Here is a 17,241-nt window from a genome sequence, read left to right as displayed (position 1 = left end):
CCTTCCCTAGACATCCCTTGTCTCTTCCAGAGGTGCCATCTCCTTCCCAGGTGCTCTCAGATGCACAAAGGAGTTCTGAGTTTTCTGCTTCCCCTTCCCCTGATCTTCCCCACCCCAACCACAGCCGATCCGTTCTATCGATTGCTTCTTCATGAACCACCTGTTTTGCATTGTTCTCCTCTTCAAACCCTGAGTATTCCCCTAATTTAGGCTTCATCCCCTCATGCCTGAATTTTGCAATGACCTCTTAACCAGTCTCCCTTTGCGCTCATCCATCCTGCACCCGTTCCCTGCCTCCAGGTCTTGAAACCCAGCTCAGATCATCTCACCCCCCTCTCCAATAATACCGACAGTGGTACTTACTGCGCGCTTACAGCGTGGACTTTCTACAAATAATCCCATCGAGTCCCCTCTACAAGACTGTGAGGTACATCCTATTAGCATCCTCCTTTTACAAAGGGAAAACTAAAGGCCCAGAGATCCAGTACTTGATACAGGTCACGTGCCCCACGGGTGCCAGAGCTGGGCCGTGAGCCCGGCCTGCCAGGCTCTAGCGTTCAGGTTCTAACCTCTTGAACTCAGGAGGTCTTCCTCGGTCCCCTCAGCGGTTTGCCTGTCCAGAGACCAGAATCCCTTTGCCCTGCTCCGGGCCTCTAGAACCCGCTTCTGTGCTGCCTGACCAATCACTAACTCCCTGCATCCAGACAGACCCGTCTGTTTGCCGGAGGACCTCTGTTTCCTGCCAGGAGCTGTTCTCCTTTGCCTTGTTTCTAGAAGGAATTCCTGAAGCAACCAGGCTCTGACTGATAAGGCTGTCATTCATTTATTCATTTGTTCAATAAAGATTTAAATATTGCCTGCGCCACCAGACACTATGTGAGGTGCAGAATACTGCAGATAACAAAACAGGCATGACCTCGTCCCCATGTGCCTACAGTCAAGTGACTTCCAAACCCTGCTACTGTCCTCTGACCCCCGATGCAGACCCCACACAGAACCGGGCTACATCTCCTCCCAGGCTTCTGCATGACCCCCTCCAGCCACATTCCCTGCTAGGCTCCTGCTGGGAGTTAGGGGGCTCAGACCCTCTTTGCATGCCAGGTAAAACCCATGTTTTGCCAAAGCTGTGAGGGTGTTGCCAGGGGATGGATACTCCCTCTCAGGAAAGCTCAGCTCCAAGCCCCTTTGTGGTCAGGAGGCCGTGAGTCAGAGATGAGCTCCAGAGGTCAAGCAAAGACTTGAGACAAACTCTTGTTGTGTTGCCACCCTGTGTCTAGGCACAGGGCTGGCTTTTGCAGAAAACTGGGCAAGCAACCTCTCAGGGAGGGGCAACTGTTATACCCATTTTACAGAAGAGAAAATAGAAGTTCACTAGCTGGGACTCAAACTTGGTTCTGACTCTGAAGGCTTTATTCTCCCCACAATTCCCTGCTGCCTCCATATTCCTAGCATCCTAGATTTCTGGGGCCACACAGGCTAGAGACGGAGGTCAAGAGCAAGATCAGTGGGGTTTGATTCCAACTGTGGATCAGTGTTCCTTTTCACGTCTCAAATACTGTGTTTCCTCTTGACTATGCTTTATGTATTTATCTAGTTAGGTGGTTGGCAGAGGGGGAATGGTGCAGCGTTCCTTAACTAACTGTAGGAAACTCTGAATGAAGAAAGATTTAACAAAACTCCAAAGGTGTTCTTTTGAAGGTCCGTTCTGTGTCTTTTCTTGCCAAACACTTGGTTATTTGGGGTGCTCTGGGAAGGGGCGCAGGTGTTAATGGCTGAGGGAGCCTCACTTTCTCTCCAGCAAAGAAGTGACCTGCCTTTGCCCTGGAGTGGGGATTTGGGGGGCTGTCTGGCCTTAGGCAGAAAGCAGGGGACAGGCTGAGCATGAGGCTTGTGTCTGGAAGGAGGGAAGGGGTCTGGGGGCTAGGACAGCTGAGCACTGCTGTGCCCAGGAGAGCAGCCAGAACGGCTGACGTCTCACAGGTGAGCCTCCCACAGGCTGGACACGGTTCAGGCAGGAGGACTCCGGCAGGTAGGGCTGAGCCCGGGCAGCAAGCAAGGCTTGAGCTCAGAGGGCATCGTTCACAAAGGGGGCGGACCAGCTGGCCTCGAAGCCCCACAGTGGGGTGGTGGGGTGGGGTGGGGATGGAGGCAGGCGCTCAGCCTGTGAGCTGGACAAAAGAGCCAGGGAGGAGGGCACTGCCATCAAGGTGCCCAGGCGCTCCAGCTAGACTCTGGGTCTTTAGCAACCAAGCCTCTCCAGGGCTGCCAAGCTGCTGCCCGTGAGCCCTCTCTCCACCCTTTCCAATCTCCCTCCCCTCCCTGTCACCCCCCACCCCGTGGTCAGGGGGTGGCTTCTGCATCTGCTTCAGGGAATGTGTGTGGACCCAGCCGCAGGCAACCAAAGCAGCGTGGGGACAGCCATCCTGGCACACCGTCCAGGCCGGGCCCGGCCACCCTGCGGAGAGCGCATAGTTCTGTTGGCCCAGCCCCTCCACCGAAAGTCTCTGCTTCCTCCATTCACAACCAGGATTACTCACGCTGGCCTCTGCGTGAATGCTGGTTGTAAGCTGAAGGTGCCACGACCATGCATATTTACAATAACTCCATGAGAGATTTCAAAATGGAATTCCAGGGAAGAGCAAGCAAGCCACCGAGCAGCCATCTTCTTCGACATTTTCCCTGAAGTGTCAGGGAATCAAGTTGCACTGACCCAGGATGGACCCACGCGAGAGTGCACAAGCACATGTTTTAGGTACAGCCAGAAGCCCTGGACACTTTTACTTAGAACATAGCACTTGGGCTCAAGGCCTGGCACTCGCTAGCTGTGTGTTATTGGGCAAGTCACTTCACCTCTCTGAGCCTCTTTCTTTGTAGTGAGGTATAAGGGGGGGGCCTCTCACATGTTAAGTATGGGGTTTGGTTCTGCTTGCCTGACTCAGGTGTCTCCTTCCCCCCTCACCCTCTTCGGGCTTGAAGCTGTTCTCCAACTCTGACAGTGACCTTCCCAGACTGAGCAGGACCATTGTATCACCCAGTGCTTGTTGAGGGGACTGAACGAGAGTGTTGCTGCGGACATTGGGTAGAGCTGAGAGTTCGTGTCACATAGGAATTCTCACTGCTGTTCCTGCTCCAAGCACAGGACCAGAGTTGGCAAATAGCGGCATGCTTACTCTGCTCCTCACACACCTGTGGCAGACATCCCTTATCATCCAGCACTTTTCCTGGCCAGTGATGTCTGCAGTGGAGTGGAGGGAAGAGGAAATGTAGAAAAGAAAGCTACTGGCCATCGTGCACAGTATTTATAGCTTAGGATACCAATGTGGGGCTCCACACAGGGTCAGATGCTCACCCCTGGGCCAGTTAGCTGCAACTGGGGATAAGGGTAAGAGGCAGAGTCTGTAAGAACATAGTAGCTACCATTCAAAGTCAAGAGAAACAGCTACTAGAAAAAAGCATGTTATTCTACTCAGATTTTTCTCCTCTAGAAAAGACACTACCCAAGGTTCTCAGGGGTACCAAGCCATGTGAGAGATGAGCAAAAAACCCAGAGACGTTAAGTGGTGTGGCCAAGATGACCTTCTAGAAAGGGCTAGAACTCCTAACTTCAGTTTCTGTGCTTTTTACCTGGGGGCAGGCAGCAAGGTTTGCGAACAGCCACGCATTACTCAGCCAACCTCACAGAGGCCCAGACCCTACAGCCAGAGGCCAGCCCTGAAAAGTGAGACCCAGGGAGCCCTTGGCCAGGATCTAAGAGCTGAGAAGCAACCACAATGAAATCCAAAAGGCTCTTTAGAGAAGCTTGCAGTTTGGGAACAATCCCGCTAAGTCATAAATGCTTCGAATTCCTCCGCTTTTGCCTCCAGAATTTCTGGCAGCCCCGTGCAGAGGGTGAGTATTCACGGACAGACACTGATTCTCCTCTGCTGCGGAAGGCCAGGCCAGGCCAGCCCCGAGACCGGGAAGCCAGCACACCAAGTGTCTCCTCTAGAAATGGCCAGAGGAGGGCAAGGCTGTTGCTGAGGGTGTTGGGCGCCCACCCAGATCCCCCTCAGGACCTGGCGCTGATTCCCTTCTTCTCCCCAACCTCCCCCAGGTGCTCCCACTGCACCAGCGACCTCAGCCAAGGAAGTGTCCCCACCCCTGGGACACAAGGACTGGTACCTTACTTCCATCCATCCAGGGCGTCTCGGCACTCCGGTGAGAGGGTTGAGTCCTCCTGGCAGGCGCCTGGCAGTTTGGCTTCTCTCCCAGGCCTCACCGCAGCTGCCTCCTCATAGGGGCTGTCCCTCACAGCTGTTGGTGCTGTGATCGGTGCTCCCGACAGGTGTATCTCATTCGCTCGCAGGTGCTCCTGCCGTTGCGCCCGTCTGCCTCGTGCGGCCTCCCCGCATCTCCAAGCCTGCAGCCCGGGACCCTGGCCCGCTGCAGCCAGGGCACTGAGAAATCACCGCATCCAGCCCTGCCGGCTCGCAGGTGGACAGCCCGCCCAGGGCCACAGGACCTCTTGGTGGCTAAGCTAAGCTGGCCCTAGGGGACTCTGACCTCACTGCCCTCTGCTTTCGTGGGATGATATTTAAGCTGCTAACGTGCTTGACACCCACTCTGTCTATAAGCATTTCTGCTAATCTTCACGAGCCCATAAGGGAGGGGTTATTAGCGTCACATTTTGCAGATATCAATGAGCTGCCCCAGGTTGCACAGCCCAGAAGTGGTAGAGCTCAGGTCTGCACTGCTCTCCAGCGCATGTGCTTTGCACTAGCCACACTGCTTCTAGCTCTTGTGGGACAATGGAGCCTCCGGCTTGTTCATGACCCATGCAAGACCCACGTGGGTCCTGGCCCAAATGTGGCCCAGGGGCAGAGTCGCTCCTTCTGCAGGTCAAGTTCTCGCCCATTCCTCGGGGCAGCCCTGCCCGCCGCCATTCCAGCCCAGGGGAGCCAGGGATTGCAGGGTCAGGATTTAAATCAAATGCCCAGCAGCTCCCCAGGGATGTCCCCAAAGGGGATAGAAATACGTCACACTCATGCTCTATCTACTAGACTAAGTCAGAATTATTGCAACTCAAGACGGGGCTTGATGAGGAGGCAGTAGGATCCTTCTAGGATGACATACGATGAGGGAGATATGAATATAAAAGCCCCATTGATAGGGGCGCCTGGGTGGCTCAGTGGTTCAGTGTCCGACTCTTGATCTCAGTTCAGGTCTTGATCTCAGGGTCATGGGTTTGAGCCCCGTGTTGGGGGCATGCATGCATGCATGCATGCATAAATAAATTTATTTTTTTAAAAAGCTTCATGATAGACTAGCGGGGAAAGAGAAGGGAGGGATTACCCCTGCATAGGGGAACAAGAGAAATGGGCAAAAAACCAGGTGGGCGGGCCCACCTGTCCCTGTAGGCCCCTGCTCTGCTCCCGCATGTGCACACACACCCCCGGACCACGTGCACCTCAGACAAGGAGGCCTCCCCCCGCACGCTCAGCCTCCTTCAGGCCCAGGGCCCACAGGGGGCACCCTCAGCGCCCCAGTGACATTATTTTACTCATGCCTAGTGGCCAAGGCCTAAGAGGCTGTGATCTGAGCAGTGGCCTATCACCATTCCCCCAACACACCCAACTTCTGCCTCAGTTTCCCTTCCTGGCACTCTTATTTCCCCACGGAATTGTTACTGATTATGAGTCCACGCTGCCTGACTGAGATTCTGACAGCGTTCCCAGACAGTGCTCCCTTTGCTAGGGGTCGGGAGTAAAGGATGTCGGTATCTCTGCTCCAAAATCTGGCCATTGTTTGTGGTGCTCCTCAAGGAGACAGAGTTCCCAGAACTTCGCCACTGTGGATGACAGCAGAGTTCTGGCAATCAGTAGCCCAACCATGAACAGTGGTCAGAGGCAGCAAGCACTGTGGCTTCGGAAGCTCAGACAAGATTTAGGTGGGGTGGACCTGGGAAGAGACAATCATGGTGGCTAATATCCAACATCAGGCAGAGAGGGATGGTTCTGACCCCCTGCCTAGCTAGTGACCAGGAGCTTGGCAGATTCAAAGCTTCAGGGAAATCCTTAAAGGGCTGAGCCCCAGGCCAGGAAAGGCCCTCAAGGGCTAGGCTCTGACTGCTAGGCTAAAGGACTGAACTATATCTGGGTCAGCAATGATAGCCCTTGAGAAGGTGGGGCCAACCAGGGGGAAAAGTGAAGGGTCTTGACCCAGGGGTATTCTTGCATTCAGTAACGTTGACCTAAGAAGAGCCAAGGGTAATCAGTCCCCAAAAAGTAACCCAGAGTAGGCCATTGTATACCCCAGGAATGCACATAGGAGACCTGTGCTCAGTCTTGGGCAGAAGGGTTCAGGCTGGAGAGCACGGCTGGCCCAGGTATAAGGAGTCCTGAGCCCCATGTTCAAAAACCAACTCCACTCCTCAGTGGCCAAGAGACCTTGGGTCAGTCACTTCACCTCTGTCTCAGGTGAGTCCCTGCAGGAAATGGATGGACCATTCCAAAGGAGTGAGCAAGATTAACAATGGGATGATTCATGGGAATTTAATGAAGGAATGATTTTCAAAGTTGGGGGCAGGCCTGAGGGAATCACTGAGGGGTGGTGACACGCTGGAGACCAGCAGCACTGGGCAGCCGGTACCATGCCAGGGCCAGGGGCACAGGGGTCTTGTGGGGACCCAGTGAGACCGAGAGCTGCAAGGAAGGGGCCGCTGGACAGGAGCTGTGGCTTTCGGTGAAGGAATCTACTTACCACCGGCAAACTGAGGCCAGGCAGGGAGGAAGCAAGAGAGCATGAACAACCTCCTTTCTACTCCAGCCTTCCAGCCTCCTGCCCAGAGGCCAAGGGAGGCCAGCTGTTGCAGCCTCCTGGAGCACAGAGAAGGGTAGGGAAAGTTTGAAAGCAGGACTGCAGGGGCAAATGGAGAATATCCCACATGCCCTCTCTGAAAACATTTTCTTATTCAAAAAAGAAGGAAACAATACCTGTCCTGCTTACCTCCAAGGAAGCTGTGAGGATCAGGCAAGAGGTTCAGACTCCAGGGGAGGGAGAACTGGGTGACTTCTGAAGTCCCGTTCAGCTCTCAGAGCCTAGGATTCTCAGCAAAAATCACTAGGAAGAAGGACTGAGCAGAGCACCTGGGAGAGAAGAGTCTGGAAGCTCAGTAGAGCCAGTCTGGAGCCATAGCAGAGGTCAAGCTTGAGTTTGAGCTTAAGTAGCCACCAGAGTAGCAGCCGGCCTCCTTAGGGGACCGTGGGTGTATGGGAAAGTATAGGTGGGGTTAGAAGGCCAGGTTCAAATTCTGGCTTTGCCCCTTACTAGCTGTATAAGGAAAGGTACTAAGTCCTTCCGTCTTATCAGCCTGAACTGTAAAAATGGGAACGAACTCTCAGAGGCCTGTTATAAGGATTAAATTCAAAGAGATGCTACGTCACCATGCCTGGCATATGAGGTGTTCTCCTGAAACAGGAGCTCTTTCCTTTCTTAGGGACACAGGCTATGGGAGGAAACGGCACAGCCGTAATGAGGAGCGGTGGAAATAAAAGTGAAAAAGCAAGTGAGCTCAGTAGTGGTTGCCTATGAAACCGGCCCCCCAAAGGAGGTTTGGGAAGGTCTGCAAGAACCCCAGAAATGCTATAAAACAAGTAACATGAGGCCGTAGAGTGACCCCATGTGACTGTCCGCGGATGACTCAGCCTGGGGTGGAACAGGACTGTCCGTGGTCCAAAGCACGTACCAGCCAAAGCCCCAGGTCCCCCTGGTGGCTGGCTCATCATGTCTCAGTGACCACATGCTTTTTCAAAGGGCAACCAGTGGCTTCTACCCTGGCGGTTGGGCCAGGCATGGAGCGCAAAGCCTGGAGCTTTTACTGTCCTCTGGGTGAGGAGCTGGCTCCTCATTAGTTGGATGAGGGACACAAGTACCAAAGTAGCAGCTCTGGACGGAGACTGCGGTTCCAGATTCAGCTCCAGCTTCTCCCTGAGGCTCCTTCTGTCTTCTCTCACCTGCAGAATAAGAGTGATAATAGCCTCCCAGAGGACTCAGAGCACAGGGACCATGGAAGAGAGTATGCCCCCGAGGGCGCAGCTTGGTCCAGCGGCCATGCCATGGCTCGCAGTGCTCCCTGAGGCTGCAACCGCAGAGAAGCCACAGCGGAGAAATGACTTCTCCTACCAGAGGCCCCGGCGAAGAGCTAACTCTTGCCCAACCCAGAGCAGGAGGGAACACACACGGATTGGAACTGAGAATACAAACATCCAGGCCCTCAGACTCTGAGAGCCATGGTCATGGAAAGAAAAGAAGCCCCTTCCTACTCTTTGTCGGGGAAAAATGACATCTGAGTTAGATTGGTTCCTCTCTGGGTGTGCTTCTTGGGCCACCAGACCCCAGAATGATTCCTGGCTCCTTGCCAGCACTCAGGAAATGCTTGTGCTCTCCTTCCCCAGTAGGATGTGCCGGCATCCACACCCAGGAAGCCAGACACTCACAGTCTAATATTTGTGCCCAACTCTTTGGAGAAGGACTCCTTCTGGAAACAGCCTGGACCTAATGCCCTCAACAGCACCAAAACTCCAGGCGCTAGAACTTAACTTAAAGGAGAGAAGACCAAGCATCCCAGGCCCAGGATCTCTTGAACTCAGCCCTGGAGTCAAAAGGGGCAGTCTGGACCTTCCTCTGTGTGTGGCCTCCTTGCCCCACGTCCTATGCCCCATCCCTCCTATTCCAGCTCTCTGGACCCAGTTGACAAAAGGCAGTTCTTCTGGCAGTTCCTGGGCATCACAGCTGCTCCGGATGCTGGGCCAGGACCTGGGGGTCCAAAAAGGCCTAAGATTTTATCCTTGCCCTCAAAATGCTATCCTGGCTCCTGGCAATAGGTGTGGGTGAGAACAGAAGGTACAGAATAGGAGTAAATGTTGAAAGAAGAGCAGGAGTTCGGTCATGAAGGACCCCAAACATCAACCTAAGGGACTATCTTTGTCCCCCATTCAGGGACTGGAGAGGGTCTCTAAAGTTGTCTAAGTGGGGAAGCAATAGGATCAGAGAGGGAAGGAGGGGCCCCACCTGCTCTCTGAGCCCGTGGCTCCCTAGCCACCAGAGCCACGCCAGGTCAGCTTCTCCAGTCCACAGAGTCCAGGGGCCAGGCTGGCTTTGCCCTTGCTCTCCGACTCACTTTACCCCACCCCTCCACCCTCCTTACCAGCATGACCAGGGCATTTGGATGGTCTTGTTGAAGACCCAGAAGTCCGCTAGACTTCACAGTCTAATACAAATGTTAGAGTACTGGCATGGAGATAGGTGAATTGGGTTTGAGAACCAAATTTCCCCTCTGAATGACCTTGAACAGGCCATGACCCCTTTCGGAGCTGGGTTCTACTTCCAGAGGATAGCCGTGCCCATTGCTGTGAGGGTACAATGAGATCCTGTGTGTCAAGGCAGGTAGTATGTGGCCTGGGGACCCAGAAAGAGGTCAATTCATGCTTCTGGATGTAAACCTGACTAGCAGTTCAGGCTGGGGTCTCTGCAGGAGGAAGTCCAGCCAGGCCCAGCCCAGCAGGACAAAAGTTCCCTAACTGGGAGAATTCCAGGGATCACCAGGATTCTGAGACCATATCAGGCAGTGCTCTGACCCCTCTGCTGTCCCGGGGGGTGGCAGGGGCCGGGGCTCCACTCCAAGGGTTTATGGGCTATTAATAGTTGGTGGCAGTGGGGCTGCAGGCCACTGTCCAAGGGACTCCTCTTTCTCCTCTGCTCTCAGCTGCACTGCTCTTTAGAAGCACTGAGAAAGAGTGGTGTTCGTTGGAAAAGCTAGTGGGGGAAAGAGCATGAAATCTTGCCTGGAGAAGACCATCACTTTCCTCAAATTGTTTCCCAACAAATGTCTTTATATTTCACTTCTCTGTTTCCAGTGAGGTAAACAAAAGCCTTTCGTTTCTGCTCTTTGTTTTGGCTTTTTCTTGAAAGTAATTATCTATAAATAGGAGTTCACATGGAAAGGCACTTTGACGGTTTTCTCATTTAATCCTCATCCTGAGGTAGGGACTAATTTTATCCCCATTTTGCAGGTAGGAAAACTGAGTTTCTGAGAGCTTATGTGATGCAGCCAGAGCTGCAGGACTGGTAATGGCATCACCAGGATGCACCTCAGGATGTCTGCCTCCAAGCCCCGCACTCCTCCGGCCCCCCACTGCCTGCCATCTCCCTGAGAAACCCCCTCCAGAGGCTGTGCAGAGTTCCTCTCCGCAGAGCACAGGAACAGAGAATTCCAAGGTTGGAAAGGACCTGCTGTATTTCCCACACAAGGCAGGAACCCCTCTGACAATATTCCTGGCGGATGCATGTCCTGTTTCCCGGAAGAGGAAGTGAGGGGAACCAATATTAACAAGGCCAGGAAGGAGTGTATTATCTAGGTGGCATTTGTCTACAAAAAAGCACAAGTTCTGACCTGACTGGACTAAACCATAAGGAAAACTCATCTACATAACAAGAAGTCCAGCGCCAGTTAATTCAGTGGCTCCATGACGTCATCAGCGACCCAGGTTCTTTCCCGCATACAGCTCGGCCCCCCGTCAGGGGGTCGGTGTTTCTCCACACGGGCTTGCAATGGCTGCTTCCGTTCCAGGCTTCATAGGCAGCCTCAGTGATAGCCAGTGGAGGGCGGACAGGTTTTTTTGGTGGGTTTTTTTTTGGGGGGGGTGAGAGTTTGTTTATCCTATGTGTCTTCTTCTTCCCTGCATCCTTTAGTGACGTTCCCTCCTCGTGTCTCCTTGGCCAGGACAGAGGCTCATGGCCACCCTGAAGCCACGACTCACAGGCAAAGGGAATGAGATCACCAGAAAGACTGGCCCGAAGAGTGAGGATTGCTCCTCCCTGAATTATGGAGAGGGGGCCTGGAGCCCTAAGTACAACAGGGATTCTGTCTGCAAGGAAAAAGGAGAGGGTGGCTGGGGAGCTGACCAACTCTCTCTGATCCTGGGGGATGCTGTTTTCTCGAACTTGCTGGTGAAAATCACCAAAATTGACAACTCCATGACTTGAACCTTTGTCTATTGGACTTTGTCCTGCATCTCACTCACTGCTATAATTCCAAGAGGGTTCAAAACCATGCTTTACATGTAGATGGTGCACAACCAACCAGCTTGGTTTAATGCAACAAACATAGAGGTTGCTTCCTACGTGCCAAGTGGTTGGTAATACGCTGGAGATACAGCGGTGACCAAGGCAGAGCTTGAGCTTATCATCTGGTACCTTGTAGTTATCATCATTATCATCATCATTATTATTAAATAGTACTATTCTTGTTATTTTCAACCAACATTTACTCAGCACACATAATATGCTAGACATTTTGGAAATATAGAACATTCATGCCAGGGCTCGGGATAATTTTTGTATCCTGTTTGGCAGATAGGAATGCTTAGGGACAAGGACTTACTTGCCCAAAGTCTCACAGTTCATGGGTGTCAGACCCAAGAACAAATTCAGGTGTACCTAAGTCGGAGACCACCTTCTTTCTACCAACTGTATTCTCTGTCCCTCTCAACCTACTAAACGCTCTAGTTTACCAATTTAAAAAAAAAACTGTAATATTAAGCCAGTATATGGATATGTAGGTCCCAAAAGTTATCATAAGACCGATTTTTGTCTCTCCTTGTCTTTTTTGCTCTAGTCAGTGGAGATTGCCCCTCCCCTACCAGGACATGCAAAATTGGGCAGTTTTATCATTTTCTTCTGACTTCTAGTACCTCACTTTTTTTTTTTTAAGATTTTATTTATTTATTTGACAGAGAAAGACATAGAGAGAGCAGGAACACAAGCAGGGGGAGCGGGAGAGGGAGAAGCAGGCTTCCCGCTGAGCAGGGAGCCCGATGTGGGGCTCGATCCCAGGACCCTGGAATCATGACCTGAGCCAAAGGCGGACGCTTAACGACTGAGCCACCCAGGCGCCCTCACATTACGTTTCTAACAAAATAATCAAGAGATTAAAATGTCTCCTCTCCCTCGGCTGGAGACCTTGCCAGGAAGAACTCACCGTCAGGGAAGTGGGACGCTTCTTCTCTCTTTACTTTTTAGATAATGAATTTTCCTCAGGTCATTCCATTTCCGGAATCCAGCAATTCCTCCATTTTGAATGTTAGACCTTTGTTACCAGCAGCCTCCTGGAGCTGCCTCAGGATGATCCAGAGAACATGTTCGAAGATGCCACAGGTGAAAATAAAAGTCATTTGTTAACCAGCTTTGCTCAGAAGTGTCCTTCTTGACACATCATGTGGTTCAGGATCCCACAGCTCCACTATGAATCCACCCTCCTCTTTGTCACCAACACTTGTTGGTGCAAAGCTCAAGCTCTGCCTTTTTTGCTGGGTGTTGCTGAGGTGCACTCTGCTCAGAGTCCATCTCCCTGTCTGGGTTGAGGATGCTTTTTGCCCTAAACCAGATTTGCTGCCATCCTCCTGGGAGCCCAGAATTTGGGAGATAGGCAGTGAGCCATCTAGCCCAGGAAGGCTATTTTAAAGAAATTATAAGAAATTCAATAAAGGGGTGTTTGGGTGGCTCAGTCGGTTAAGCATCTGCCTTTGGCTTAAGTTGTGGGATCGAGCCCCACGTCGGGCTCCCTGCTCAGCGGGAAGCCTGCTTCTCCCTCCCTCTCCCCTGCTTGTGCTCTCTCTTGCTCTCTCTCTCTCTCTCAAATAAATAAATAAAATCTTAAAAGAAAAAGAAATTCAATAAAGCAGCCCTTCCTAAGCCTGTCATTTTTTCCATATACTGTACCCATCCACTCTACCTTCTCTCATCTGGGTCTCAGTTTCCTCCCTTTTGTTTGCCTTAGTTTTTCTTGTCCCAGTCTCTTTTCCTGGACTCTAAATAAGGCCTTCTTACCCACAGCCAGTGCTATAGCCTAGCAAGAATCAGCAGAGGCCTGAGGTTCAGGTCACAGGTTCAAATCCAGCTGTGAGTCCTAAGGTAAGAGACTCAACCTTTCTAAGACCCAATTTTCTCTTTAGTAAAATAGGGATGATAGTTCCTAGCTCATAGTGCTGTCGGTGGATTAAGTGGGATCTTTTGTGTAGGAAGCCTGGCATATTGTCAGATACACAATCCATAGTAGTCAGCCCCACACCACATAGCCCACCTAAGTAGACTCACTCAATAGAGGTTTCTTGAATTAATCTGAAATAAACATTTTCTAGATTTCCAGGCTGCCCTGGAAGGTTTCCTCTACCACCCTTATCTTGGCTTAAAAAAAAAAAAATCAGAAGCAGGGTGCCCAGGTGGCACAGCTGGTGGATCGTGTGACTCTTGATCTCGGGGCTGTGGGTTCAAGCCCCAGGTTGATTGTAGAGATTACTTTAAAAATTTTTAAGAAATTAAATTTTTTTTAAAAAATCAGAAGCTTGAAAGTGGAGGAGGGACCAGAGAGAGGGCAATGAAGTAAGCCGGATGCTAGAAGCCCAGATTGCCTTTGGCTCAGTCTGGATTTGAGGGAAACCTGGAATTACTGCGATTTCATCACAGCAGCTGGTCCAAGATAAACCTGCCAGAACCGCTCAGAGGCCAGATCTGGATTGCAGTGATAGCTGGGGCCTGCTGAGAAGCAAGGAAAAACTATTTATCTGACATTTTTTCAACCCCAACCAAGAATCTTCTTTGGCTCGAGATGCTGCTGGGACCGGTTTTCATTTGCATGGAGCTCATCTGAGGATCTGCGCCTCTGACGGTGGAGACTTCTTAGAAAGACTTCCATTCCCCTGCCTCCTTTCCTCGTGTGCTTTCTCATGATTCAGAAATAATTACCCATCCAGGAAAACTAATCCCTGAGTCTTACTTGTGCATGGATTTTACCAGAACCTCACATATAGGTTCTCTCTGATTCAACTCCACACATAGCCTGTGTGGGCCTGAGCATCAGCAAAGATGGCCGCCAGAGAACATTTGCCCTTCTTCCAAATTGGCAGCCTTCATCTCATTGAAGCCATGTTAACTGATGTGGTACATTTTAATACATTTCACCGTCTCAAGCTGTGGCAGCAAATTTAGAGTGTGAATCTTCCTAACAGCTGCTCCTAGAGTGGCTGTCTGGAATCTCTGCATCCTTGACCTGTTGGTGTCAACCAAAGAAAAACTTGTCCCTGTATTATATATCTTGGGGGGAGGGGGGGCTTAAGACAAGCCCGTCTGAGCTAAAATACCACCGTTCTTATAATATTATGAAGACTCTACACTTTTCAAACAGGTAGCATTTGGGGAGTGGTATAAATATTCTAGGAATTAAAAGAGTGAGTTTTTTTGAGAAAACGATCCAGAATGTGTCCAATCAGATCAGCATTATCTGCCTCCAATCAGGTACTTTATTCTGATGATATTGCCTTAGGAGCCTTTTGCATGCCTTTGGTTTATCATCCTTAGTCAGAGCTAGGCACATGGATGGTCTTGGCTGCATTATTGCCATGGCCAAAGATCAGACACAAGTGTTCATTGATAGGGGACTAGCTAAATCAATTAGGATACCACATCCAGTCAATAGAATGGCATATAATCATTTAAAAAAAAAAAAGTGATAATCCGAAGGAGCACCTGCACCCCAGTGTTTATAGCAGCAATGTCCACAATAGCCAAACTATGGAAAGAGCCCAGATGTCCATCAACAGATGAATGGATAAAGAAGATGAGGGATATAGATATACAATGGAATATTACACAGCCATCAAAAAATCTTGCCATTTGCAACAACATGGATGGAGCTAGAGGGTATTATGCTAAGCGAAATAAGTCAATCAGAGAAAGACAATTATCATATGATCTCACTGATATGTGGAATTTAAGAAATAAAACAGAGGGGGGTGCCTGGGTGGCTCAGGCGTTAAGCGTCTGCCTTCGGCTCAGGTCATGGTCCCAGGGTCCTGGGATCAAGCCCCACATCGGGCTCCCTGCTCCCCAGGAAGCCTGCTTCTCCCTCTCCCACTCCCCCTGCTTGTGTTCCCTCTCTCGCTGTATCTCTCTCTGTCAAATAAATAAAATCTTTAAAAAAAAAAAAAAAGAAAGAAAACAGAGGATCATAGGGGAAGAGAAGAAAAAATTAAACAAGACAAAACCAGAGAGGGAGACCAACCATAAGAGACTCTTAATCAGAAAACAAACTGAGGGTTGTTGGAGGGAAAGGGGTGGAGGGATGGGGTAAGTGGGTGATGGACATTAAGGAGGGCACATGATGTAATGAGCACTGGGTGTTATGTAAGACTGATGAATCACTGACCTGTACCTCTGAAACCAATAACACATTATGTGTTGATTAATTAAAAAAAACAAAAAAATAATAAAAAAATTTTTTTAAGTGATTCACCAAGAACAAACAATAAGTGTTATTATGAAATAATGCCCAAGAAATATAGTTAACAGTTAAATCTGGAAATACACAAGATCCTGGTCATATCGATCATCTCTGGGAGGAGAACCAGGGGCAGAGGCTCAAGAAGAAGAAGTTTTTGTCATTTCTGTACACTCTTGAGTTTTGTACCTTGTGTTACCCATATACACGATGATAAAATGGTTGATTTTTCAAAAACTGCATTCAGGGTCTAGCCCGAAGAAAGATGGTCCAACTAACTATATCATTCAAACAGTTATAATCACAAGAGCTCTCATTTGCTGAGCAATTACTCTGTACTGGCCTCGTGTTAGGGTTACTTACACATTTCATCTGATTTTCCCTTCAAAGCAATCTTAAGAAGTAGGTTTTACCGTCTTCATTTTAGAAACAAGGATACTGATGCAATGAGTTTAGGAAAGTTGCCTGAGGTTACACAACTCACAGCAGGCTAACCCGGGATTCAAACCTGGGTCAAGCTAACTTTTTCTATTGGTCCCTGAGGACCTTCTCCTATCCAACACTCAATGAGAGTGCATCTCATCATTCTGTCCCAAGGGCCTGGCAGAGTGCTTGGTACACAGGAGGTGTCTAATACATGCTGAACGAATGATAAACAGAAAGCAAAACAGTGAGAGCAAGACTCAGCCAGTAATTCCTTAAAAGGAATTTTATACATGTCTGAGCATCTTGGAATTGCAGGATAATGTCCCACTGAGATTACTTGGAAGGCAATAACCTTTATTTAGATGGCTCTATTCTGCTGTGTTGGCTTTAAAAAAAAAAAAATTAGTCACGTTGTTTTTAGTCACACCTCACAAAGCCTCATTACTTCAAAATGCCTTTCTGGTGGAAGATGATTTCACAACAAGGAGAACCAGAGAATGTGGTTTTCATTAGGCTACCTTTAAAAATAGCTGTTTTTCAGATGGGACCATATGAATAAATAAGTCCTTCTCTTTTGTTTTATCTTCTGTGTTTCTGTATGATTGTAGGAAAAGGCCAGCAAGCTTGACCATTCATTTCAGGGTGAGTTTGGGACCCAAACGGTTAAACAACCAGCCAATTTGGCTTCCTTGCTGCCTCCCAGCCAAGGAGATGAATGGAATGTTCATGAGGTCGCTTGGCAGGGGGCCACATTCCTATGGGAACGTTGCAGCAGTGAGAGCTTTGGGACACGAAGAGGCAAATGTGTGGGAGTTGTGGAGCAAACTGCAAATGATCCGAAGTCTCAGAAAAATGCATGGAGTGCCATTGGTCCAAGGATGCTTTGCAGAGGACCAGCAAAGTCTCTGCCTTTGCTCAAATTGAAAATAGAGACAGGAACTGACCTGTCCAGTTCTTTCCTACAGCTGCCCAGGCCTTGAATGGTGCAGGCCACTTCCCGCACCGCTGCGGATATGAGTTCATTACAAGAATCTCATCAAGGAGTCCCACTTCTTCAGCTGATCTTTAGATTCGGTTCCACTTTCCATTTTCTAAAGAAAATGACTTGAAGGGAATTGGCCCAACGCCCCCCCCTCCACCCCTCCTTTCCCCTGCCCCACCCTGCAGCTGTCCCTAAGGACTCAAACCCAATGCATTTTCATTTTCCTCAAGGACTTCCTTGTGTCCTTTAACACGCACTCCAGAGACCAGGTGAGTCACTAAAATTCCACATTACAACTCGCTCGGGCTTTTAGAATGATGATGATGATGGATGTTACTTTCCATTTAAAATTAGAAACCTAGGATGTTCGCAGTCACCCTCAGAGAGCAGCTCACAAGAAAATTTCTTGTCACCACACTAAAAAAGAAGCTCAAGCCTAGAGACTTCTGTGTGTACCCCAAAATATCTCTGGTACCAGTCATCTGGAGAAATTCTCTAGCTCAGGGGAGGGAGCCCTGTGTCC

The 17,241-nt window shown here is 49.9% G+C and overlaps 1 long non-coding RNA gene across 2 annotated transcripts in view; it reads right to left on the bottom strand.

Annotated features, from left to right (window-relative positions):
- LOC118004114 overlaps positions 1 to 7,317 on the bottom strand; it is a 36,916-nt gene extending 29,599 nt beyond the window's left edge. For both annotated transcript variants that reach the window (XR_004677484.1, XR_004677483.1), the window contains exons 1-3: positions 6,985 to 7,317; positions 6,739 to 6,854; positions 4,162 to 4,436 (exon numbers count right to left, since the gene is read on the bottom strand). This is a non-coding gene — a long non-coding RNA (uncharacterized LOC118004114). The remainder of the gene's footprint in view (positions 1 to 4,161; positions 4,437 to 6,738; positions 6,855 to 6,984) is intronic.
- Between the last annotated feature and the right edge of the window lie 9,924 nt (positions 7,318 to 17,241).

The sequence above is a fragment of the Mirounga leonina genome, unplaced genomic scaffold (genome assembly GCF_011800145.1).
Source record: "Mirounga leonina isolate KUSES-001 unplaced genomic scaffold, KU_Mleo_1.0 Mir_92, whole genome shotgun sequence".
NCBI lineage: Eukaryota > Metazoa > Chordata > Mammalia > Carnivora > Phocidae > Mirounga > Mirounga leonina.
This window is presented reverse-complemented; position numbering and strand designations above follow the sequence as displayed.